The sequence below is a fragment of the Triticum urartu genome, chromosome 2A, assembly GCF_056163025.1.
Source record: "Triticum urartu cultivar PI428250 chromosome 2A, HENAU_Tu73, whole genome shotgun sequence".
Classification (NCBI taxonomy): Eukaryota; Viridiplantae; Streptophyta; class Magnoliopsida; order Poales; family Poaceae; genus Triticum; species Triticum urartu.
Window position 1 is genome coordinate 738,893,405 of NC_141874.1, and position 26,885 is coordinate 738,920,289.

At 44.6% G+C, this 26,885-nt stretch overlaps 1 pseudogene across 1 annotated transcript in view; it reads left to right on the forward strand.

Annotated features, from left to right (window-relative positions):
* Positions 1-301: 301 nt before the first annotated feature.
* Positions 302-26,885, forward strand: part of LOC125527601 (uncharacterized) — a 38,524-nt pseudogene continuing 11,940 nt past the window's right edge. The window contains exons 1-20 of the transcript XR_015617663.1: positions 302-686; positions 2,498-2,724; positions 2,832-2,937; positions 3,079-3,180; positions 3,265-3,324; positions 3,427-3,505; positions 3,610-3,763; positions 3,847-3,970; positions 4,295-4,472; positions 4,600-4,628; positions 6,998-7,146; positions 7,224-7,326; positions 7,480-7,575; positions 7,662-7,714; positions 22,384-22,507; positions 22,725-22,787; positions 22,873-22,929; positions 23,043-23,204; positions 23,661-23,731; positions 23,823-23,917. The product of XR_015617663.1 is annotated as an uncharacterized LOC125527601 (transcript). The remainder of the gene's footprint in view (positions 687-2,497; positions 2,725-2,831; positions 2,938-3,078; positions 3,181-3,264; positions 3,325-3,426; positions 3,506-3,609; positions 3,764-3,846; positions 3,971-4,294; positions 4,473-4,599; positions 4,629-6,997; positions 7,147-7,223; positions 7,327-7,479; positions 7,576-7,661; positions 7,715-22,383; positions 22,508-22,724; positions 22,788-22,872; positions 22,930-23,042; positions 23,205-23,660; positions 23,732-23,822; positions 23,918-26,885) is intronic.

The window sequence follows — 26,885 nt, forward strand, 5'->3', positions numbered from 1 at the left end:
TTTCCGTCGACGACGAGATGCCTATGGTGACTTCGTAAATTTCAAGATGATATGCCGGGTCAGTCTTTTGGAGATGCTCATAGGGGTAGGGTATGCATGTGTGCATTCATAGGGATGAGTGTATGCGCGTGTATATGAACGCTTGCGTCTGTACTGTGTTCAGGAAAAAAAAAGATCACATGACGCTACACACGACCAGCACTGGTTGCTGGGCGTAAGGTGGTCAGCTCCGGCTCGTATGTCCTTTCTTTGTCGATACCCATCTCCCACGAAACAAAATACTGACCGGTACCGCACAGCCTCGAGCGAATGCCATGCATGCTGAGTTGCTGACTCGATGGTGGTAACGTGGAGGGATTGACCGTGGACCGTCAAGTAACTCCCAGCCCAGCTACACTGGTCCAACCTCCAAGTTAAATAAAGGGTGGAGAGCCAGAGAGCAGAGAGCAGCTGAGCAGGAGTTTTTTAGATAAACGACACCGGCAGGCAGGATGAGGGTGGCGGTGGTGGGCGGCGGGGTCAGCGGGCTGGCGGCGGCGCACGAGCTGCTTTCCGCGAACGGCGGCGTGCGCGTGACCCTGTACGAGCAGGAGGAGAGCCTCGGAGGGCAAGCCAGGACGGTGGCCGTCGACGACGGCGCCGGCGGTTGCGCCAAGCTCGACCTCGGCTTCATGAGCTTCAACCAGGTCCGTACACTGATGAGTTAATGGTACCTGGATCGACTTGGATCGTTCGTGTGCATGCATGCATCCGCCAATTATTTGCCGTAGCTTCGTGGTTCACCCACAGACATGACATATCAGTTTGTGCGTTTCCAGCGATAACACATGTGTGCTTTCCTCTTTTCCATTTCTCGTGCGTTGTTGTGTTTTTGTTTTCGAGTGGTTGCCGTGTTGTGTCGTATCATTGGTTGCAAGGATTTCAAAAAAAAAAAAAGATTCACAAAGAGTGCTTATCAGGCTTGTGAACATTGCTCCATTGTTCAGAGAGAAGAATATGGAGCTCTCAGGTGCTCCATACTCCCATACGAACATTTCCTTTAAAAAAAATACTGAGAATTTTTTTAAAAAAATCTAGAATACAGGGATATCAAACCTGGCTCTGATCTACCCCTGTATGAAATTTTGTGAAAGAATACCAGGAAACGTATTCGTGGCAAAAAAGATAAAAAATTCCTATGTATAGAAAAACACTGTTTGGATGGATTTTGTTCGGACAGTATTTCCTTCGCCATAAATAAGTTTTTGGGTATTTTTTAATGAAATTTCACACGGGAATAGATCGGGGACCCATGTTTGGTATCCCCAAAATTCAGATTTTTTTGATTTTATTGGTACTTTTTATGATTAATTTTCGTATAGGGGTGTGGAGCACCCAAGAGCTCCTGTGTATTTTCCATACATTATGCCTTTTGTTGGTGGAACTTTTTTCCAAAAAAATACAAGAGAACTTCAGGTTTCACAGCCCGTATGTGGTCAAGGCTTGTAAAAATTGATGTTATTCCAAAGTTCAAAATTTTCATTATTCCTTCGAAAGCCAAATGTTTTTTTCTTCCCTCTGAATCAGTTTCGAATTTTTCATTATTCCTTTTTCTTCCCTCTAACTCTGAATATGCTGGTTCGTTTTAATTCTATACGGAAAATCTAAACATACGGGCGTCCGGCGCCAAGCGTTCTGTCTCCCACCTTTCCATTCGGAAGGTTTCCCACCGTTCGCCAGGCGGTGGTGTGCCTCTAACTCTAAGCACAAAGATCATCTTTCTACTACAGATATCATCGCATTTTCACGCCAACCTTTGCATTATCATCATCGTCATTTGGTGTCTGATTCCATGTGCTCATAGTTCAAATGGAGAATTTTGCGTGTGGATTTGTGTTTGTGTTTTGCGGTGGTGCACCGTTCGTAGCAAAAAGTGCAAATTGATACAATACTATTCAGAAAGTATACAACAACGTTTGGCTGTCACACCGAGAACGGTGGCAGTGCCAGAAATTCAATCTCGAGTATTCAGTTTAGTTTTGTAGTCAAATAAATGAATTTCTATTAAAAATCCAGAGTTGTACATGTGTATATTGATTTTACCAAAAAGCTGGAGAGTCAGTTGAGTACCAACTTAAACGTGGCTTCGCCACCAGGCGAGAATGCTTGTAAGTGAAAATTGCTCTGTTGTACAGAGGGAAGAACATATTATGTTTTACATTTTGAAGGAATTAGGAAAATTTCGAAAAGTATTACCCCAAAAATAATTATCCAAAAGTTGTTCCTTACCTAATGTTGTCTGAATGTGTGTGGTGGTGTAAGTGTGTGTGTGGGTCTACGCCTTTTACTCAGAGTTCGGAGGTAGAAAATTTTGCCACACAGAGCATTAACCAATGGTGGGAAGCTTTACTCTGATAGTATAGGACCTCCTAACCCCTGGACTGAACATATTAGAAGATACTAGTACTATACTTTGTTCCTCACTAAGATTAATATTGTGCTATATGCATCAACGTAGGTAACATATCCCCACATGATGGAATGGTTAGAAGGGCTCGGGGTGGAGATGGAGAGATCGGACATGTCTTTCTCAGTGAGCACACAATCGAAAGGCGGCGGCGGAGGATGTGAGTGGGGCAATGGCAACGGTATCTCAGGCCTCTTGGCGCAAAAAACCAACATATTAAAACCCAGTTTTTGGCGCATGGTCTCTAAGATAATCAAGTTCAAGAATGATGCACTGACGTAAGCAGTACAGTTCGCATATTATAATACTTCCGTTCATAGCTGGATGCCTTGTGTTTATACTATATGATGACAGTTAATTCGCTGGTTTGATCTTTGAAATGAAGGTACCTGGAGGACCATGAACACAACCCTGATCTGGACCATAATGAGACATTGGGGCAGTTCATTCAGTCGCATGGATATTCCCTATCGTTTCAAGAGGCTTATCTTGTACTGCTTCTGTCTAATCTACTTGCTTATGTCCTCCTTTAGTGTAACCAGAAACCCTTCATTTGGCAAAATCTCACATCAGAATTCTGCTTTCAATTTTGACTTTTGAGTAAATGGCACGAAATTGTACATTTGGTGCAGATTCCAGTCTGCACAGGCATGTGGTCATGTTCATCACAAGATGTTTTCAGCTTGTCTGCTTTCTTCGTGTTGTCATTTTGCCGTAACAATGACCTTCTTCAGGTGCCCAGCTACTTCCTATGCATGTTCCTTTCCCATTGCATTTGTCTTTGTGCATTTGAAAGCTGATTAAATCGCTGCACTCAGCTGTTTCGTCACACCCAGTTTCCCACTGTCAAGCCTTGTTCGCAGTCCTATGCAAACAAGGTATGCATTGCGATCCTTTTGAGGCTGCACATTTGTAGTTGTTACACTTTTTAGGCTTTTGCTGTAGGCAAATGCAGGGACTGAACAATGCGACTATTGCAGGTAAAAGGAGAATTGGAGAGCATGGGCTGTCGAATTAAAACCAGCTGTCGGGTCAAATCTGTTTCAAGTCTTGATGGATGTGCGTACATGCGTTATTGTTTGTTTATTGCCTGTACAAACAATGAGTCATCATATATATTATTGATTTACTGGCTGAAACAATCCTCTATCTTGGCACTGCAGTAGGTGGTTTCAGAGTCTTGGAGAATGATGGGTCAGAGGAAACATACGACAGTGTCATCCTTGGGGTCCATGCACCCAATGCTCTCAAAGTACTAGGAGTGGAAGCTAAACATCACGAACGGAGAATTCTAGGTGCTTGTCAGTATGTCCAAAGGTAAAGCTTGCCTAGTGTTGCTAAAAAACACATAAATAAAGTTTGATCTGATCTACTGATTGTCCGAGACGTTTATGTTGCAGGGATATATACCTCCACTGCGATCAAAATCTGATGCCCCGAAATTCGTCAGCATGGAGTGCCTGGAATTTCCTGGGGACAACTAGCAGGGGTTTTTCTGTTACTTACTGGCTAAACCAAATTCAGGTAAATTCTCTGCTTTTCGTATGTATAGTTTGGTATAATGAATTAATTTTACTGATGGCATTTTTTTTATGAAATGGCCATTCCCTGGCTTTATTACGACGCTGAAAACATTTTATATGTTTTACATGTCGTCAGGACTAGGCATGCCTCCTCAACAAAAAGAAACCAAATGAAAAAAAATTCATCTTGTTAGAACTTAGAACACCCTGTAGAGCAGGCTCAAAAATAACAGCAAAATGGAAGCTTCGGCCTAACCCCTCCAGCAGCTTGAATTAATTACTTAATTATTAACTGTGGTATATTTGTTCTTTTTTCCTCTTCTAGAAAATTGAATCTGCCAGGCCTTTCTTGGTGACACTCAACCCCCCTTGTGTTCCGGATCATGTACTGCTTAAATGGAATACAAGGCTTCCTGTTCCATCTGTGGCCGTGGCGAAAGCTTATCTTCAGCTTGATCAGATCCAGGGAAAGAGGGGAATATGGTTCTGTGGGACATATCAAGGTAACTTGTTTCATGAATTTCAGTTTGTAGATATGTACGATATACTTATATATACTACATTAAAGTTAAGTGTGAAATCATCTAAAGAGCACTAGGTCTCAAATGTCTCTTCTACATTGGATCTTATGTCATGGCTTCTACGAAGATGGACTAAAGGTATTTGCGTGCCCAACCTGTCCATTTTTCCTTTTAGATCTGCCTCGCATAGTGAACCATACTGTTGCGTGCTAAATTGCTAAGGGTCCAGCAAAGCTAAACATAACTACAACTAGCCATATCGTTCCATGCAAAAAACTAACTAACCATCTCCTTGCTTAGTTCCAAGTTTTTCGTTTATTCATCTATGGGGGCTGTTTATGTTGGGAATTTGCCGCTTGCCGTAGATCAGATCACCTACAGTACGCCGGTGCAACTAGTCTCAGGACTGAACCACGTACAAAGCTAGAAGCAAGCAAGCAAGCACCCAGCTGGATCGATTCCCACGTCCACCAGCACATGCACGTACAAGTCGCCGTAATCAACCTCGACGGAACACAACTCGCCGAGACGGCCGAAACACACGTACGCACACGAGAGAGTATTTGTTTTGCCTCAGCCCGTGGGCTTCATCGGTTGTTTTTGCTTTTCTATTTATAAGATGCAGATTACATGACCTTGACTCACACGGAAAAATACCGACTAACCTGCAACCTGACTCCAACTAGGACTCCTTGTAGTACTAACTCACGTAGAAAGTCTAGGACTCAACTCTAAACATTATACGTGTCACGTGGGGAGTTTGGAATATCCAACAATCTCCCCCTAATCCAAACTTACCATCTCGTCGACTCGACTTAACGCATGATCCGGACTACCAGTCCACGCTGTCACATCTAGCGTGCTACGTGCAAGACTAGACACATTATTAGTCTCACGTAGGAACTCAACTAAACTGGTCACTATCTCACTATACGCTAAGCTCGACCCATCGACGCACGCAGGCAACGCTAACTCAACTAACATGTGCACACACAGTGGTCACATCTCACATGTTGTGCCATGCAAACTCAAATACTCAACCGACAAAAAAAACTAAGACACGACTCTCTTTTTTGTTCGCAACTTCTTCATCAAAGCAACCTCGGGTCATCATCCATGCCCACTTCAGCTAGTTGAAGAATCCCATGCTGCTTCTTTGCCTCCTTATGCGGATTAGGACACTCTCGAGCAAAGTGCCCATATTCCTGACAATTATAGCATCTAACTTTGGATTTATCACGACGGCGCCCACGCACCCTTGCTATCCACTCAGATCTTGTCAGCAAAAGTTGGTCACCATCTTGATCATCTTGGACATAGGCACGCAGTCGTTCCTCATGAACCTTCAACCTCCCTATGACTTCCTCCATGGTCATTATCTTGAAATCGCCAAACTGCTCTATGGTAGATGCAATCTGAAGAAACTTTGACGGAACCGCTCAAAGGATTTTCTTGACGGCAGTTGTCTCATCGAACTTTTCTCCAAGCCCTCGTATGCCATTGGCGATAGTTGTCATCCGGAGAGCGAAATCATCGATTGTTTCCGTGTCCTTCATCTTGAGCCTCTCGAACTCGGATTTGAGGGTTTGCAACCTCGCCTCCTTGATGCGATCATCTCCAAGACGATTCGTCTTTATTGCCTCCCAAGCTTCATGTAACTTCTCTTTCTCGATGATGAAGGCAAACACATCATCCGGGATACTTTGATAGATAGCCGTCAACGCCTTTTGATCCATCGCATCGTCCACCTTGCCGGGGTCGACTGGCTCCACCGCATCCCAAACTCCTTGTGCCCGCATCAACGCCTTCATCTTGATCGCCCAAATCGAGTAGTTGCTCTTCGTCAGCATCGGGTACTGCGCAAACACACTTCCTCCTATTTCAGCCATGATCTTGATCGCCGCTCCACGGAACCACCGTGCTCACCGGACGATCTTGAACCTAGCTCTGATATCAATTGTTGGGAATTTGCCGCTTGCCGTAGATCAGATCACCTACAGTACGCCGGTGCAACTAGTCTCATGACTGAACCACGTACAAAGCTAGAAGCAAGCAAGCAAGCACCCAGCTGGATCGATTCCCACGTCCACTAGCACATGCACGTACAAGTCGCCGTAATCAACCTCGACGGAACACAACCCGCCGAGACGGCCGAAACACACGTACGCACACGAGAGAGTATTTGTTTTGCCTCAGCCCGTGGGCTTCATCGGTTGTTTTTGCTTTTCTATTTATAAGATGCAGATTACATGACCTTGACTCACACGGAAAAATACCGACTAACCTGCAACCTGACTCCAACTAGGACTCCTTGTAGTACTAACTCACGTAGAAAGTCTAGGACTCAACTCTAAACATTATACGTGTCACGTGGGGAGTTTGGAATATCCAACAGTTTACACCACCCTGACATATATGCTTTTAGTTTCAGTCACATAATTTAGAGTGACTATTTCATGACTAGTTATGTGAGGTCTTTTTGTGTTGGACATATTGAATCGATGCAGTCCGGGAAAGCAGCAGCTCAAGATTTGCTTGGGAAGAAATGTGAGCTTCTGCTGAACCCAAAGAAGATGATTCCATCATGGACCGAGGCTGTGGCGCGCTTTCTTGTTGCAAGATTTTTCAACCAATACATATCCATTGCTAACTTGATGTGAGTCCTCGTACGAAGTCGAGATACTACGCGACGTCTAGTTATGCTTGTTGTTCACCTTAATTGTTTTTGTACAGATTGGTCGAAGAAAGAGGTAGTGTGTTCACCTTTGGTAAAGCTTGCGACAAATGCCGTGTAAAATCTGTCATCCAAGTTCATGACCCCTTGTTCTATTGAAAGGTTATCTTCTCTTCGCTTGTTGTGACTACACGTGCATTTAAAATAATTCTGAGTAGTGATGTGTCCGTGGATGTTTCCTAATTTCGTATATACTCCATGCTTTGTACACCTGGTTCTTTCATGTGTTTATCCTGGCTCTTTCATGGCTTTCAGGTTGCAATAGAAGGAGGCATGGGCTTGGCAGAAGCCTATATCGACGGTTGTTTCTCTGTTCTTGACAAGACAGAAGGCCTTCTGAATCTTATCCTGGTAAAACTAAATCATAGTCCATGAGCTTATGGGTAGAGCTGTTTCCTGTTCATTACAGATCAAATCCATGATCAATTACTTTGCAGATTCTCATTGCTAACAGAGACGAGCGTAGCAACCGACGTATTGCCAGAAAAGGGTTCTGGAACCTTCAATTCCCCACTAAATTTATATGAATTGATTATAAAATGAAGTTGTACCTATGAGTATGCGTTTGTGATTTGAAAGTGCGTTATATCGACTAGAGGGGGAGGGGGTGAATAGACGATTTTTATGAAAGTCTTCAAAACATGAGAGTTATGAAGACAAACAGCGAAGATTATGCCTTTTACTATGCAGCGGAAGTTAGATTACACTAGGTCAGCCATGGTCATGTATTCAATAGAGTGAAAGCATAATGACAAACAACTGCAGTGTAATAAGGATCAGGTAGGAAGAAGTTATGAAGCCAAACAGTTCATACATTCATATTGTGAAGACAAAAGATAAAGCAAGCATGCAATGGCTTCACAATGTGTAACAGTAAGAAAAGGAAGTGAAGATGAAACCAGTGACTCGTTGAAGACAATGATATGTTGGACCAGTTCCAGTTGCTGTGACAACTGTACGTCTGGTTGGAGCGGCTAGGTATTTAAACCTTAGGACACACAGTCCCGGACACCCAGTCCTGAACACACAGTCCAGGACACCAAGTGCTCACCGTATTCTCCTTGAGCTAAGGTCACTTAGTCCTCGCCCAATCACTCTGGTAAGTCTTCAAGGTAGACTCCCAAACCTTCACAAACTTCGTTCATTGGCAATCCAAAATGTCTCCTGGATGCTCTGAACGCGACGCCTAACCGTCTGGAGGATTCACAGTCCTCAAGTGTAATAAGTCTTCAGATCACACAGACAAGAAGACTCAAGTGATGCCCAATTTGCTCTGGCTCTGGGTGGTTAGGGGTTTTCTCCTCACTAGGAATTTTCTCTCAAAGGCTTCGAGGTGGGTTGCTCTCAAACGACAAAAGCCGTGCACTGAAATCTGAGCAGCCAACCGTTTATGGTTGTGGGGGTGGGCTATTTATAGCCACTTGGCAAACCGACCTGATTTGTCTGAAATGACTCTGGGTCACTAAGGAACTGACACGTGTCTCAACGGTCAGATTTCAAACTCTCATGGCAACTTTGCTTGGGCTACAAGAAAAGCTGACTTGTCCGGCTCTGGACAAGATTCGCTCTCATTGTCTTCGCTCGAAGACATAGGTTTTTGATTTAGGCATCACTTCAGTCATTCTGACTGGTTCTCCTGGACCCCACTTAACAGTACGGTGGTTCCTATGACTCAACACAAAAGAAAAAGAACTACGAAAGATCTAAGTCTTCGAGCTCCATAGGCTTCATAACGTGTCTTCTTTTGTCATAGTCTTCAATGTGAATATCTTCATATACCATCTTTGTCTTCAATGTCTTCATACATTTTTAGGGGTCATCTCTGGTAGTAAAACCAAATCAATGAGGGACTTCTACCTGTGTTTTCCTGCAATTCTCACAAACACATTAGTCCCTCAACTAGGTCTGTCGTCAATACTCCAAAACCAACTAGGGGTGGCACTAGATGCACTTACAATCTCCCCCTTTTTGGTGATTGATGACAAACTAGTTGAAGTTTTCAACGGGGAATATAATGTGTGAAGTTTGTAAAGGATAGGGAATTGTCTTCATAAGTTGCAAGGGCTCCCCCTGAAGATGTACATATAAGTTAATTTGCTTTTGGAATGCAAATGCACATGGCATGTTGTACTTGTGGAGATCCACTTCAGCTTATGATGACAATCCATTATGCATGTGAAAGTATATGAAGATAATGACATGCATAATGGAAAATGGACGTCTGCAGAATGAGATAAGTGCAGAATTTATCGTCGCACATGCGGAATTTATCTTCGCAAACAGAGTGGCAAACGAGTAGCAGACGACCATCGAGTCTTAGTGTTACAACTCAAAGAACCAAATAAAGCAAAAACGAGAGTTGTAAGCATGAAGCAAAATGTAGCAAAAAAGAATATAGCACCCGCCCATATGGACCCGCTTGAAGACTATCAACCCATACGCTTCTCCCCCTTTTGTCAGCAAGGACTAAAAAGATTCAAAGACATAGAGTGTCTACTCGTTTCCAGGAGCAGCAGGGTCGTTGGAGGTGTTTGGCGGTGCAGACAAGCTTGGAGGTGCTGAAGCAGGTGGCGGTGATGTAGCATCGTCATCTTCATCAATGATCCTTGCAGTAACTGTGGCAGCAGATGAAGAAAACTCAGAGTCTTTAAGGGATGGTGTGTTGCGCATCACAGCCCTTCTGGGAGGTGTGGTGTCAAACTTGAAACGCTCTGTGAAGCCATCCTTTTCAAGTTCAGCTTCAGTACATATCATTGAGAGCCCTTTCCATGTACGACGGCATGTTTCATGTGTAACGAAAGCATTCTTGGTGGCTAGGTTTCGAAGACGATTGACATCCACTAAGAGGCTCTTCATCTGATGTTTTAGCCAGTCGTGATGCCTATCTTGCTTTTGGTGAAGGGCCACAAGAAGCTCTCGGTCATTGAGGACACGAGCACGCTTTTTGGGTCTTGGAGCATTTGTGCTGTCTGTGGCTTCAATAGATGCTGGTGCACGTGTAGTGCCAGCTAACGGATATACCCTGGATATGGCTTCAACACCTTCAACATTCTGCGTGAAGCTCTGGTGTTCTGCATTCTAAAGACTTATCGGTTGCTTGGCAGGCTCAGGATATATTGCTTCAGCAGAGGTATCCACATCTGGCAAGAAGATCCGATGGTTTCGGGCAGAGGGCTGATACGAGATCGCAGAGTGCAGTTTGATCAGCCTCATCACCCAAGGTGCATAGAACTTCAAACCAAATAATTCTGAGCCTGACGCAGCAAGTTGGCGTATGAAGAGATCCTGTGCGTTGAAGCATTTGCCATGCAGGATATAGAATATGAGAGTCTTCATTGCACCCTCAATCTTGGCATGTGGTGAGTGTCCCTTAATGGGCCAGAGAGTCCGCCGGATGATGTGATATATGGTCCTGGGCAGGTACTCTAGGTCTTCAATGAAGAACTCAGTAGGATAGGGTGCATCATGGGGCAATGGCTTCATCATTCAGAGCATCTAACTCATATTGGGTTCAGGCCTCTGGAATATACTCTCAATAGCTTCAGAATGTAGTTGACAGCCTTCCTCGAAGAATTCGCCTGGAGTGGGCAGACCGGTGAGCTCAATGATATCAAATGCATTGGCTTCATGATGGACATTGCCGGTCATCCACTCCAGGATCCAAGTCTTCGGATCTCTGTTGTATCCTTTGATATGGAGGGTGGCATAGAACTGAAGCAGAAGCTCTTCATTCCAGTGCACTTCATCAGTCACAAACGGCAGCAGACCCACTTGCCTGAAGCAATCCAGTGCTTCCTCTAAGCAGGGCAGACCAGCAATGGCTTCAACCTCAAGGCGCTTGTGCGGGAAGATGCGACCTTGGTTGTATAGGATGCATGAATAATAGCTGCGCTGAGAATAGCTCCAGAACCTATCTGATACAATCCTTTCCCTTGAATAGGGGTTCTTGGAGCTATTGAAGAATGTATTGTCTGCCTTGAAGCTGTTGATGTCAAAGGAACCAGGTGCTGATGCAGGACCTGGGGACCTTGGCAGCCTTGGGACTGGCTTCTGAACATGAGGCCTGTGCTCAATATGATAATCGAATTGAGGACCTGCAGCAGACTCAGGAATAGAAGTGTCTGGCTCGGTAGCTTCGCTGTCCGCTGAAGCATTTGGTGGGGCGGGCTCCACATTGGCTTCAGTGTTTGTGGTGACAGCCGCAACATTTTCTTCCTCCGCTTGTGTAGTTGGAGGGACAACCTCAGGCACGTTCTCCTAGAGAACTGCATCTTGATGGAGCGGGGGAGTGGGTTCTGGTGATGCTTCTTCATTGTCTTTGGCTGATGCAGCCGGAATTTCTGCAGAATGGACTTGAGGCCGTGGACCTTTGCGAAGCCTGCGGAACGCAGACGACGCTTGTGGGGTTGGAGTGGGCTGGGCCTCAAGGTCTTCTTCCTCCTGAGGGAGATCCGCCCATGACGCATCTTGTGCCATTGGCGTCAGAGGACGACCAATGCTGATGAGTTCGCTTGTTTCAAGCTGAGGAAGGGCTGCATCATCTTGCACATTGGCCTGGCGACCAATGTCTTCAGCAGCTGTGGTGCCGGCTGCTGGAATATCTTCAGCTTCAGGAGCCTCTGTGGGAGCAGGCTCATGAACTGTCAGCTGACGTTCTGCATTGGGGTGAATGACAGAGAGGGGTTCAACCATCAAGGGCTCTGTGGGAGCAGCCCGAGCTTTCTTGATCTTGCGCTTCTTCTTGGTGGGGTCAGAAGGAGAGGCTACAGAGTGTTTCCTCTTCCTAGCTTCAGCCTCTGCATTCCGTGTCTTCTTAAGCTCTGAAGCGGTTGACCGGCTCTTTGGCTTCGAGCCAGTCGTGGCGGTTGGGAAGACAATCGGAATAGCTTCTTGTCTTGGTGCCTCTGTTTCATTCACAGCAGGCTGCTTCTTCTTCTTCGCGGCCATCTTGGGGTCGATGCCAGGACGCCCAAGTGCCTTGCGCTTCTCGGCCTCATTGTAGGCCCGCACACATCTTTCTGCCAGAGACTTCATCCGCTCACGCGAGCCCTGAGCTTCAGCACGCTTCTTCAGGAAATTTTCCTTGAGCTCATGCAACATGGTTTTGAAGCTCTTCACTTCCTGCACGCTGAGCCTGGCCATGTGCTTCTTGAACTGAGCCTTTTCATGATCAATTTTCTGCTTCAGCTCAACTATGCGCTGAGCAATGGCAAGTTCTGAAGCAATTGCGCCTTGGAAGGCGACGCTGAGACCGACAGGCAGCTGCAGATCTTCGAAGCTGATGTCTGGTGAGGCAAACCATTCATCGATGAAGTTGTGGATGATGGCGACATCAAAAAGAGGCAAATTGTTGAAGATTTCAGGTTCTTCTTTGCTTTTGATAAGCTGCTCTAGAGCGTCATCTCCAAGATCTTCATCGCTAGATAGATCAATGGCTTCGCTGCGCAGAATGTCAGCAGCAGTGAGCTCTTTGCCGGTTTATTGCTGGGGCTCCTTTTCTTTCTGGGGCTTGGAGACGCGGGATACGTCTTCAGACTGCACACTGACTTCAGGAGGTGCAGTTTTCAATGGCTTCGCCCTTGAGATTTTTGAGGCAGGCGCCGGCTTTGAAGCTTTTGGTTTCTTCGTCTGCTTTGGCTTCGGCACAGCAGGAGCTTCATCAGACTCAGAGTCAGCTGGAGGGTCATTTACGGCAGTCCCTTGGACTAAGATCTGAGTGATCAGGCCCTCAAGATTGGCAAACGGACCGATGATATTGGGTTCGGCGTCGCGTGTGCCATCTGCCCTTGGTGCGGAGGGACCAGGGTTGAAGTCTAACCCAAATTTCTTCTTGTTTAGCTTCGTTGATTGTTGAGCAAACTGGAAGTTGCGCTTGAACAGATTGTCATCACGACACCAGAGTAGTGACGACGGATGTGCATCGTCAGGCTGTGGTCCTCGGACCATGCATGGGTAGAAGCCTTGAGCAATGGCTTCATCTCTGGTCCTGGGCATGAGATTCTTGAAACGGATGTCCCCCCATGGTCTCCTGATGGCACTTTTCTCAGCATACTCCTCAGTGACGAAGCGGTATTTGAACCACTGTTCTACCCAATAGCGTCGAATCCATTGGATTCGGGTCTTGCGCTGCCCATAGCTCTCTTCTGGATCTGTTTTGTACATTTCTGCCAAGTCTTCAGGCAGATCCTTGGAAGTTTCCTCACGTCTCTGTCTGCCCCCCTTCCTTGCTGCTGCTTCTGAAGTCATAAACTTTAACTTGAAAGGCTTCAAGACTTTCAAAGGCTTCAAAGGCTTTCTTTTTCTGGACCAACAGGAACTGGCTTTAGGAGAGTTTATGTGATGCTGTAGGAATTCTGCAAATGAATGCAGACTATGAGAACCGAAGGATTCTCCCACGGACATGTACCTGTGACAGCATTAAGGTGCGAGGGAAGGGGAAGAGGTCATATGCATTCTCAGAAGGTTTTGAAGATTAATCAGTTTAGAAGACATTGACCTCATCGTGCGAAGACATTCACTCATAGATAAGAAGTTGGTTCCAGATTTGTACGAACCCACAGATCAGTACAAGTGAGGAATCTAACTACTTTATGAAGCACAAGTGAATATACTAGGCATGTTATGAGATGCAGCGAGAGATGTAACTAGTGTGAAGAGAAACTTCTTATGGTAGAAAGTGACAGAACCATGAGATCAAAAGAGGCTGTAAAAAGAAGTTTTATTTACCACACTTGGAACTGCTAGAAGGAAGTGGGAGATGATGCCGAGCAGTTCAGTCCTCCGTGCCCTAACTTGGCGACGGAAAACACCTACGGCGACGGCGGAGAGGACGATGTCCGCGGTCGGCGTGAGGACGAAGTTGGAGAGGTTGCGGCAGCGAAGCGCTTCGTCTTCGGCGTCGTCGAGTGCTAGCGGTGGCGCTAGGGTTCGTGCGAGGGTGGAAGAAATAGATAATGACCGCGGTAAGTGTGAATTTATAGGCGCAGGGGCGGCACTGCGCTATTACTCAGGTGTCCCTGGCAATTCGCATTTGAGTAGTACGTGGCCATCATGCGGTATTTTGGGGGCAGTTCCACATCCCACGCACGCCTGGATTGTCGGACGGTCGTTCCTACTTCTCCGGATTTTATGTGGAGGAATGAGCATTGAAAACGGACTTTATGGTTGTTTCTTTATCTTCCGCTGACAAGGACGCAGTGAAGACATTCGACAGTTTCAATAGAATGCATATGACTTAGAGAGATAGAGTTTGAGATAGAAAGCATAGAGAAGTTTGGGGTCCGATCACATTCACTTAGTTCAAAAGATTCAACACAAAGACATAGCTATAAGTGAATGCTGTAGAGGACAGAACACTAGCATATATATATATATATATATATATATATATATATATATACAAGCAACATAGTGAAGATAATCATGAAGACATGTTCGAAGCCAAACCAAATGTGAAGACAACCAAATGTGAAGATATTGCAAGGTAACGCCATGAGTGAAACACTTCAAAATAGAACGTTTGGTGGTGGCGTTACCCACCGTATAGGAAGTATTAGACCCAGACATGGCGCACAATTATCGTGGCGCTCCGAAGTCAAATTCCACATTAATGTATTCACACTTAGAATGTATGTCTTCATTAAATGAAAATATACTTTACTTTGTGTGTTGCACATCTAAGTCATCAATATGCATAAGTGTTAGGATGTGTGCCTGATCACAGGACATTTGAGGATTCCAAGATATTTAGCTCACACCGCAACTTGCAAAATCTCTTCTCATCCAAGGGCTTGGTGAAGATATCTGCCAATTGCTCTTGAGTGTTGACGTGTATGATATCAATGTCTTCCTTCACAACATGATCTCTAAGAAAGTGATGACGAATTTCAATGTGCTTTGTCTACGAGTGCTGAACTGGGTTGTTGGCAATCTTGATGGCGCTTTCGTTGTCGCAGTAAAGTGGCACTTGCTTCAGATGAATGCCATAGTCCTTAAGTGTTTGCTTCATCCACAGAAGCTGAGCGCAGCAAGATCCAGCAGCAATGTATTCAGATTCAGCAGTGGAGAGAGATACACAGTTCTGCTTCTTTGAAGACCAACATACAAGTGATCGTCCCAGAAAATGACATGTGCCTGATGTAGACTTGCGATCAACTTTGTCACCAGCATAATCAGCATCCGAAAATCCAACCAAATCAAACTCTGAGCCCTTGGGATACCATAATCCTAGAGTTGGGGTGTGAGCCAAATATCGAAGAATTCGCTTTACAGCTAAGTGATGCGACTCCTTTGGTGCCGCTTGAAATCAAGCACACATGCAAACACTAAGCATAATATCTGGCCTAGATGCACATAAATAAAGCAAAGAACCAATCATGGAACGGTATACCTTTTGATCGAACTCTTTACCATTGTCGTCAGGGCCTAGATGATGTTTGGCTGGCATTTGTGTTGTGAAGCCTTTGCAGTCTTGCATACCGAACTTCTTCAGGAAATCTTTGAGATACTTCTCTTGAGATATGAAGATGCCATTGCGTTGTTGTCGTATTTGAAGACCAAGGAAGAACTTCAGTTCCCCCATCATGGACATCTGATATTGCTCTTGCATCATATATCCAAACTCTTCACCGTACTTCTGATTGGTGCAGCCGAAGATAATGTCATCCACATATATTTGGCACACAAACAGTTCACCATCATATGTCTTCGTGAAAAGAGTGGGATCCAGGGAACCAGGTATGAAGCCTTTGCTCTTCATGAAGTATTTGAGTGTGTCATACCAGGCCCTAGGAGCTTGTTTGAGGCCATACAGTGCCTTGTTGAGCTTGTATACCATGTCAGGATGTTTTGGATTTTCAAAGCCAGGTGGCTGTGCAACATACACTTCTTCTTCAATCTTGCCATTGAGAAAGGCACTTTTCACATCCATTTGATATAGAAGTATGTTATGATGATTTGCATAGGCCAGCAGTATGCGTATAGCTTCAAGCCTTGCCACAGGAGCAAATGTTTCATCGAAGTCAATGCCCTCCACTTGAGTATATCCTTGAGCAACGAGACGAGCTTTGTTTCTGACAACTTGACCATGCTCATCTTGCTTGTTACGCCATATCCATTTGGTGCCTATTATGTTGTGCTTCTGTGGATCAGGACGCTTAACCAGTTCCATACATTATTCAACTCAAATTGTTGAAGCTCTTCTTGCATAGCTTGAATCCATTCAGGTTCCATGAAGGCTTCTTCAACTTTCTTGGGTTCTGATATTGATACGAATGTGAAGTGCCCACAGAAATTTGCTAGCTGAGTTGCCCTTGAACGAGTGAGTGGACCAGGTGCATTGATGCTGTCAATTATTCTGTCAATCTGCACTTCATTGGCAACACGAGGATGTACAGGGCGAAGACTTTGCTCTTGCTGATCTGCGTTGTTGTTGGGAGGAATGTCTTCAGGCTGAGCATTGTCTTCATGTTGATCAGGTGCTGAGATGATAAGTTCTTCTTCAGGATGAGCTTCAGAAGGTATAATCTCTCCAGTTCCCATAAGCTTAATTGATTCACTAGCTGGAACTTCATCTAGCACATTTGGCAGTTGCTCTCTTTGTGAACCATTTGTCTCATCAAACCGCACATCCACTGTTTCAACCACTTTGTAATGGAAGAGATTGAAGACTCTGTAGGAGTGTGAATTCTTTCCATATCCTAGCATAAAGCCCTCATGTGCTTTTGGTGCAAACTTTGAGGTGTGGTGTGGGTCCTTGATCCAGCACCTTGCGCCAAATACTCTGAAGTAACTGACATTTGGCTTCTTGCCAGTTAGGAGTTCATAAGATGTCTTGTTCAGAAGCTTGTGAAGATAAACACGATTGATTGTATGGCATGCAGTGTCAATGGCTTCTGTCCAGAATTTTCTTGGAGTCTTATATTCATCTAGCATTGTTCTGGCCATCTCAATGAGTGTTCTGTTCTTGCTTCGACGACGTCATTCTGCTGTGGCGTGTATGGAGCTGAGAATTCATGTGTGATGCCCAAGGTATCAAGATATGTATCAAGCCCAGTGTTCTTAAATTCAGTGCCATTGTCATTTCTGATGTGCTTTATCTTGGCGCCAAAATTGTTTATTACTCGATTGGCGAAGCGTCTGAAGACATCCTGCACTTCAGTCTTGTAAAGGATTATGTGCACCCAAGTATATCTAGAGTAATCATCAACAATGACGAAGCCATAGAGGCAAGAAGTAGTAGCAAAGGTTGAGTAGTGAGTGGGACCGAAAAGATCCATGTGGAGCAGTTCGAAGGGTTGAGTAGTAGTCATGATTGTCTTCGAAGGATGTTTTGCCCTTGTCATCTTCCCTGCTTCACAGGCACCGCATAAGTGATCTTTCTTGAACTTGACGCCCTCGATGCCTATGACATGCTTCTTCTTCGCAAGGGTGTGGAGGTTCCTCATGCCAGCATGCCCAAGCCTCCGATGCCAAAGCCAGCATTCTGAAGTTTTTGCAAGAAGACATACTGCCAGTTGTGGCCCTGCTAAGAAATCTACCACGTACAAATCACCTTTCCAATACCCTTCAAACACTAGAGACTTGTCAGATTCCATTAGTACCAGGCAACGATATTTTCCAAACATTACGATCATATTCAAATCGCAAAGCATTGAGACAGACATTAAGTTGAAGCCAGGGGATTCAACAAGCATGACTTTATCCATGTGTTGATCCTTTGAGATTGCAACTCTACCTAGACCCAATACCTTACTTTTACCAGTGTCAGCAAATGTGATGTGGCTCTTGTCGGATGGACGTAAGGTTGAGTCCATAAGAAGGCTTCTTTTGCCAGTCATGTGATTTGTACACCCACTGTCAATAATCCATTCTGAAGACTTTGAAGACGCTGGTGTCGTACCCTACAGTGCAGTTAGGGGGATAGGCTTCACGAAGAGAATTGTGAAGCAAAAACATTTGACAAACCAGTGGGTTATGAAAACTTAGATCCAGATTAGGACTAATAGGGAGAGTAGCATGCGATTCAGGAACGAAGTACATAATGATGCCGTTCGGGCATTTTATCTTGCGCCCTACAAGATTTTTAAGGTCCTCAGCAATAGCATCAGAAGATTTTGTTTTTCTGCTAAAGACCTTTCCCTGCAAAAGAGAGTTAAGCTTTCTTAACCACCCACATCTTCAAGGGTGGCTTAGAAGCAATAAGTCTAAGTGCAGCATCTGAGAATTTTGGCTTTGAAGCCTTAGCAAACAGTCTTGCAGGTGGACAATAATACTCATAGGAATAAGCAGAATAATTTTTGGTCATATGAACATGACGGTTCGATGAACCGCTCTCATATTCATATGCCTGAGTATGGTTTCCCTGCAAAACATTTGCGTTAGTGTGACTCAGGTGAATCCTCTGATTGTATGAAGCCTTTGGACCGTATGAAGCCTTTGGTCTGAGGTTTGTCTTCTTCAAGTGAGGTGTCATGAAGACATTCACAGGAAGATTTTCCAGACACTTTTTCGGAACCCAGATCTTCTTCATAGGCGGTCCATTCCTGCAGTTAGTACCAATGTACCTGGCAAACACTTCACCATTCTGATTCTTAAACAGTTTATAGTTTGCGTCAAAGGATTCATCAATAATAATGGGGTTAGCACATGTGAAGCCAGATAAATTGGATGGATCTGCTGAAGTTTCCTTTGCAGCACATGTGGTTTTGGGGTACTGCTCGGGTTTCCAGTAAGAGCCATCTACATTTATTTTCCTTACGAACCCAACACCCTCTTTCCTAGGGTTTCGGTTCAGAATCTGTTTCTTGAGGACATCACATAATGTCTGATGTCCTTTAAGACTTTTGTACATCCCTGTTTCAAGCAATGTCTTCAACCTAGCATTCTCATCAGCAATAGCAGTGGTATCCTCAGCAGAGGGGTTAGTTACCACATCAACAGTTGAAGATATTGCAACAGCAGTAGCAGTGGAACATTCAGCAACAGAAGTAGCATTATCACGCTCAATGCATTTAAGACATGGTGGTTCAAATCCTTCCTGAGCGGGACTGATCTGTTCGGCGCGAAGTGACTAGTTTTCCTTTTGAAGATCTTCATGAGCCGCTCTCAATTTCTCAAGTTCTTGCTTCCTTTGAAGATAATCATAGGAAAACTTTTCATGAGTTGTTGAGAGAGTATCAAGACGATCCTCAAGTTCCTGATACTTAACGTGAAGATTTTTTATGTCTTCAATTAAGGATTCAGATCGAGTCATTTCAGCACCCAACAGATCATCGCTTCTGTCTAACAGTTTTTGAATATGTTCCATAGCTTTCTGTTGTTCAGTTGTAATTTTAGCAAGTGTTTTGTAGCTGGATTTTGAATCACGGTCAGAGTCATCGTCACTAGATGTTTGATAGCGAGTAGTGCGTGTGTTTACCTTGGCACCGCGTGCCATGAAGCAGTAGGTAGGAGAGGAGTCATTCTTGTCATTTGCATCGATGTCGGTGATGAAGTCATTGTCTTTAGTGTTGAAGATGGACTTGGCGACGTATGCTGTAGCCAGACTCGCAATACCAGAATCAGACTCCTCCTCAGACTCCACCTCCGCCTCCTCAGAAGCGGACTCATCCTCTGAATCCATTTCCTTGCCAACAAACGCACGTGCTTTGCCAGATGAGCTCTTCTTGTGTGATGAAGACTTTGAGGAAGACTTGGAAGAAGACTTTGAGTATTTCTTCTTCTTCTTGTCGTCAGAATCATATTCCTTGCTCTTCTTCTTCCTTCTGTTCTCATTGTCCCACTGTGGACACTCAGAGATGAAGTGTCCAGTTTTCTTGCACTTGTGACATGTTTTCTTCTTGTAGTCATGAGCAGAAACTTCATCATTCCTTGAGCTTGATCGTGAAGATTTTCTAAAGCCTTTCTTATTGGTGAAATTTTGGAACTTCTTCACTAGCATTGCAAGTTCCCTTCCAATGTCTTCAGGATCATCAGAACTGCTGTCAGATTCTTCTTCAGATGAGGAAACAGTTTTTGCCTTCAAGGCACGAGTTCGCCCATAGTTTGGACCGTAGATATCTCTTTTCTCAGAAAGCTGAAACTCATGTGTGTTGAGCCTCTCAAGTATGTCAGATGGATCGAGTGTCTTGAAATCAGGACGTTCTTGAATCATCAGGGCTAGGATGTCAAACGAACTATCAAGTGATCTCAGCAGCGTCTTGACGATTTCATGTTTGGTGATCTCAGTGGCGCCGAGGGCTTGAAGCTCATTTGTGATGTCAGTGAGCCGATCAAATGTGTGCTGGACATTCTCATTGTCATTTCTCTTGAAGCGGTTGAAGAGGTTGCAAAGAACACTGATTCTTTGATCTCTCTGGGTTGAGACGCCTTCATTGACCTTGGAGGGCCAGTCCCAGACCAGCTTGGATGTCTTCAAGGCACTCACACGGCCATACTGTCCTTTTGTCAGATGGCCACAGATGATATTTTTGGCAGTAGAGTCCAGTTGAGTGAACTTCTTGACATCAGCAGCAGTGACACCTTCTCCAGCCTTGGGAACGCCGTTCTCGATGACATACCATAGGTCGACGTCAATGGCTTCAAGATGCATGCGCATCTTATTCTTCCAGTAGGGATATTCAGTTCCATCGAAGACGGGGCACGCAGCGGAGACTTTGATTATCCCTGCAGTCGACATAGCTAAAACTCCAGGTGGTTAAACCGAATCACACAGAACAAGGGAGCACCTTGCTCTGATACCAATTGAAAGTGCGTTATATCGACTAGAGGGGGGGTGAATAGGCGATTTTTATGAAAGTCTTCAAAACGTGAGAGTTATAAAGACAAACAGCGAAGATTATGCCTTTTACTATGCAGCGGAAGTTAGATTACACTAGGCCAGCCATGGTCATGTATTCAATAGAGTGAAAGCACAATGACAAACAACTGCAGTGTAATAAGGATCAGGTAGGAAGAACTTATGAAGCCAAACAGTTCATACATTCACGTTGTGAAGACAAAAGATAAAGCAAGCATGCAATGGCTTCACAATGTGTAACAGTAAGAAAAGGAAGTGAAGATGAAACCAGTGACTCGTTGAAGACAATGATATGTTGGACCAGTTCCAGTTGCTGTAACAACTGTACGTCTGGTTGGAGCGGCTAGGTATTTAAATCTTAGGACACACAGTCCCGGACACCCAGTCCTGAACACACAGTCCAGGACACCAAGTGCTCACCGTATTCTCCTTGAGCTAAGGTCACTTAGTCCTCGCCTAATCACTCTGGTAAGTCTTCAAGGTAGACTCCCAAACCTTCACAAACTTCGTTCACTGGCAATCCACAATGTCTCCTGGATGCTCTGAACGCGACGCCTAACCGTCTGGAGGATTCACAGTCCTCAAGTGTAATAAGTCTTCAGATCACACAGACAAGAAGACTCAAGTGATGCCCAATTTGCTCTGGCTCTGGGTGGTTAGGGGTTTTCTCCTCACTAGGAATTTTCTCTCAAAGGCTTCGAGGTGGGTTGCTCTCAAACAACAAAAGCCGTGCACTGAAATCTGAGCAGCCAACCGTTTATGGTTGTGGGGGTGGGCTATTTATAGCCACTTGGCAACCCGACCTGATTTGTCCGAAATGACCCTGGGTCACTAAGGAACTGACACGTGTCTCAACGGTCAGATTTCAAACTCTCATGGCAACTTTGCTTGGGCTACAAGCAAAGCTGACTTGTCCGGCTCTGGACAAGATTCGCTCTCATTGTCTTCGCTCGAAGACATAGGTTTTTGATTTAGGCATCACTTCAGTCATTCTGACTGGTTCTCCTGGACCCCACTTAACAGTACGGTGGTTCCTATGACTCAACACAAAAGAAAAAGAACTACGAAAGATCTAAGTCTTCAAGCTCCATAGGCTTCATAACGTGTCTTCTTTTGTCATAGTCTTCAATGTGAATATCTTCATATACCACCTTTGTCTTCAATGTTTTCATACATTTTTAGGGGTCATCTCTAGTAGTAAAACCAAATCAATGAGGGACTTCTACCTGTGTTTTTCTGCAATTCTCACAAACACATTAGTCCCTCAACTAGGTTTGTCGTTAATACTCCAAAACCAACTAGGGGTGGCACTAGATGCACTTACATGATTAATCATGTACATAAATGTTTTTGCTTTACAGGTTTTGGTTGTCACCCGTGTATGTACTAGCTCAATTGGCATATGCTAAACACTTTTTGCGCCACACCTCGATGAAGAACACTGCGACACAAACTCGTCGAAACATCTCTCAGCACTATGATCTTGTCTGCACTCATGTCTTCTTTTGTTATTACATCCCATCATGATTAAGATAACTAGCTGCTTAGATCAATTCGTAATACCAGATTTATGGCAGATATTATTGAGATTGAGATTTTTGTGTTCCAAACCTCATCAAAAAGATTTGTTATCATTATTTACTTGTGATACGCCGAAATACTAAATAGTACTAATAGTTCTCTTTCTTATATATGTGCGCAGAGTAACGATTTTTTCTCGCTTTTTCTGGATAAATCGATGACATACTCTTGTGCAGTTTTCAAGGTTTGTAAATCCTATGTTTTGTTCTACAGCTTGTAAATTTTGCAGAGTACTTTTATTAATTCATGGACTAAGATTAAATTGCTAGGATAATGAAAGCTTAGAAGCAGCCCAGCAACATAAACTTAGCCTTCTAATCAACAAGGCAATACTTACATTTCTCCAGAGATTGCATTATTAGATTGATTACTAGTTGGACAATGTTGTGAACATGATCTGATGGTACTTCATTCTTGCAAAATACACATTTAACCAAAGGCTAAAGTCAAGAGGGGGCATCATGTTCTTGATATCGGTAGCGGCTGGGGAAGTTTAGCAATGGAAGCAGTTAAGCAAACTGGCTGCAAATACACTGGAGTCACTTTGTCGGCGGAGCAGCATAAATACGCTGAGAGAAAAGTCAGAGAAGCTGGCTTAGAGGTTAGTTCTATGTTACTCCTCCTTTACACAGTACCTGTCCAGTTTAATAGTTTTTCAGTATTATTCCACCATATGTGTTCATTGAGGAAGTGTGTGTATATAACCCTGTGAAGCAGACCGACTCGTTCCATCACAGCCCACTCGAAATGAAACGGTATTATCCCGCACGCCCACCGTTGCTGACAACACCGATCCTCCACACGACACTACCAGACCAGGGACAATACCCCGGGGAGTGAAACAACTACCACTTCGCCATCGTTGACCAGTGGAACTTTACTGCAGCATATTTCAGAGTCGAGTAGTTTGGATTGCCGTATATTAATTATAATTTCGTAACTACAAAACAAATATAGACGTGCATGGTTAATTAGTATTATTTTGCCCCAGCTTATATGCTTTGGCAGGGTGAAGTTTTAGCTAACAATTCTACTGTCTATTGTTATTAATTTTCAGGACCGCATAAATTTTCTGCTGTGCGACTACCGTAAAATACCACCTTTTAAGTATGACGCAATCATAAGCTGGTAAGTGTTACTATATTACAGATGTGCACTGTGACTTCGACAATACCGGTGCTTGTGGTTGTACTTAATGTATTCCTCTTATGTAAATCAGCGGTATGATTGAACATGTTGGCCCTGAATACATGGACCAATTTTTTTTCTTGCTGCGAGTCTTACTTGGCTGAAGATGGGATATTGGTCCTCCAGGTTAGTGCATCAACAACTAAGTAGTATATTTCCAAACAACTTCACGGCTGGATTCCACTGTCCCTACGAACGCCAACCAAGTAGTATATGCCATATTTTCGGTGCACAAGAACGAGGATTAGGCCTTATTCTCTCGGATTGGCGGAAAAAACCCAATGAAAGATAGTCCTTATTATCCAAACAAGACCTTCACTAGTAGAAAACAGGGCTATGGTTCAGGCCGGCTCAGCCCATTAGTCCCGGTTCAGTGTAGAACCGGGACTAATGTGGGCATTGGTCCCGGTTCGTGAGCCCAGGGGGCCGGCCGTACCATGTGGGCCATTGGTCCCGGTTCGTCTGAACCTTTTGGTTCCGGTTGGTGGGACAAACCGGGACCAATGGGCCTCGCTCCTGCCCCACCACCATTGGTCCCGGTTGGTGGCTTGAACCGGGACCAAAGGCTCCCCTTTAGTCCCGGTTCTTGCCACAAACCGGGACCAATGAGGTGCCTATATATATCCTCGCCCGCGAGCAGAGCACTCCAGTGCTCTGTTTTCTCTGGGCGGCGAGGGGAGGGGTTTGTGGTGCTCTAGCTCACCTCCTATGCACATGAGGTGTTCGATGGAATGCCCGAGCCACACTACTTAAACTTTCTCCTCTCGAAGCTCGACCTCCAAGCTCCATTTTCCTCGAGATTTGTCTAGATTTAGCGGTCCGTCACGCCCCGTCCCCGTCTTCACCGCCGTCGATCACCCGCGCTGATCTCATCACCGACACCACCGTGGTGAGCCTCTTGTTCTTATCTTCTTTCTGAAAGGAAAAATATTCTTACTTGTCTGTTTAGATAGATACTTGTATCATTTTCTTACATTTATTATTGCATCTTATATAGTGCGATGGTTTTGGTATCCGCCCCCGTCGGCCCTCGTCCTGTCTATGATTCGGATTTGGTATGTATATTATCTTCATAACTATTGGTTCATTTATTGTTTATGAAAATTATGCCGACCAACGTGACATAGATTTTATTTATCTAGGATGTATGTGAATCGGAAATGCCAACCGACCCTATTGTCGAGAGGTTAAATTTAGTTGAAGGAAAAAATAAAAAAATTGAGGAGGAGAAGATGATATTGGAGTTGCATGTTGCGAATGTCGTCGATGATCACAAGATCAAGATGGATGCAATGCGCTTGAAGATTAGAAAGATTAGAAAATATGCCATTCATACTGAGGCTTGGTATCATTATGCCGTTGGATCAATTGTTACCTTGGTTGCGATTATGATCGCATTTGTTTTCGCATTGAAATGTTTTACATAGTTTCAATGTATGGTTTAATTAATTAGATGCTCTGGAGAGCTATATGTTGTTAGATGAGAACTATGTATGCACTTTGGTTTTAATGTGATGATGAACTTCTATTAATTTGGACACTTAATTATATATAATGCACGCAGATGAACCGGCAATGGATGTACGGTGACAGACACACCCGCAAGTACATTAAGGGCGTGCATGAGTTTCTCGATGCGGCTGAGGCAAACAAGCAGAATGGTTTTATGTGTTGTCCATGCACTGGATGTGGGAATACGAGGTCTTACTCTAACCGGAAAATCCTTCACTCCCACCTGCTTTACAAGGGTTTCATGCCACACTATAATGTTTGGATGAGGCACGGAGAAATAGGGGTTATGATGGAAGACGGCGAAGAAGAAGAGTACGATGACAACTATGTGCCCCCTGAATACGGTGATGCTGCAACGGGGGGAGCTGGTGAAGATCAAGAGGAACCAGACGATGTGCCCAATGATGCTGCCACGGGTGAAGCTGCTGAAGATAAAGAGGAACCAGACGATGTGCCCGATGATGATGATCTCCGCCGGGTCATTGTCGATGCAAGGACGCAATGCATTAGTCAAAAGGAGAAGCTGAAGTTCGATCGCATGTTAAAGGATCACAAAAAAGGGTTATACCCCAATTGCGAAGATGGCAACACAAAGCTCGATACCGTACTGGAATTGCTGCAGTGGAAGGCAGAGAATGCTGTGGCTGACAAAGGATTTGAGAAGCTACTGAAAATATTGAAGAAGAAGCTTCCAAACGATAACGAATTGCCCGACAGTACATACGCAGCAAAGAAGGTCGTATGCCCTCTAGGATTGGAGGTGGAGAAGATACATGCATGCCCTAATGACTGCATCCTCTACCGCGGTGCCTACAAGGATCTGAACGAATGCCCGGTATGCGGTGCGTTGCGGTATAAGATCAGACGAGATGACCCTGGTGATGTTGACGGCGAGCCCCTCAGGAAGAGGGTTCCTGCGAAGGTGATGTGGTATGCTCCTATAATACCACGGTTGAAACGTCTGTTCAGAAACGAAGAGCATGCCAAGTTGATGCGATGGCACAGTGAGAACCGAAAGAAAGATGGGAAGTTGAGAGCACCCGCTGACGGGTCGCAGTGGAGAAAAATCGAGAGAAAGTACTGGGATGAGTTTGCAAAGGACCCAAGGAATGTATGGTTTGCTTTAAGCGTGGATGGCATTAATCCTTTGGGGGAGCAGAGCAGCAATCACAGCACCTGGCCAGTGACTCTATGTATGTATAACCTTCCTCCTTGGATGTGCATGAAGCGGAAGTTCATTATGATGCCAGTTCTCATCCAAGGCCCTAAGCAACCCGGCAACGAAATTGATGTGTACCTAAGGCCATTAGTTGAAAAACTTTTACAGCTGTGGAATGGAAACGGTGTACGTACGTGGGATGAGCACAGACAGGAGGAATTTAACCTTAAGGCGTTGCTGTTCGTGACCATCAACGATTGGCCCGCTCTCAGTAACCTTTCAGGACAGACAAACAAAGGATACCACGCATGCACGCACTGTTTAGATGACACTGAAAGTATATACCTGGACAAATGCAGGAAAAATGTGTACCTGGGCCATCGTCGATTTCTTCCGACCAACCATCAATGTCGAAAGAAAGGC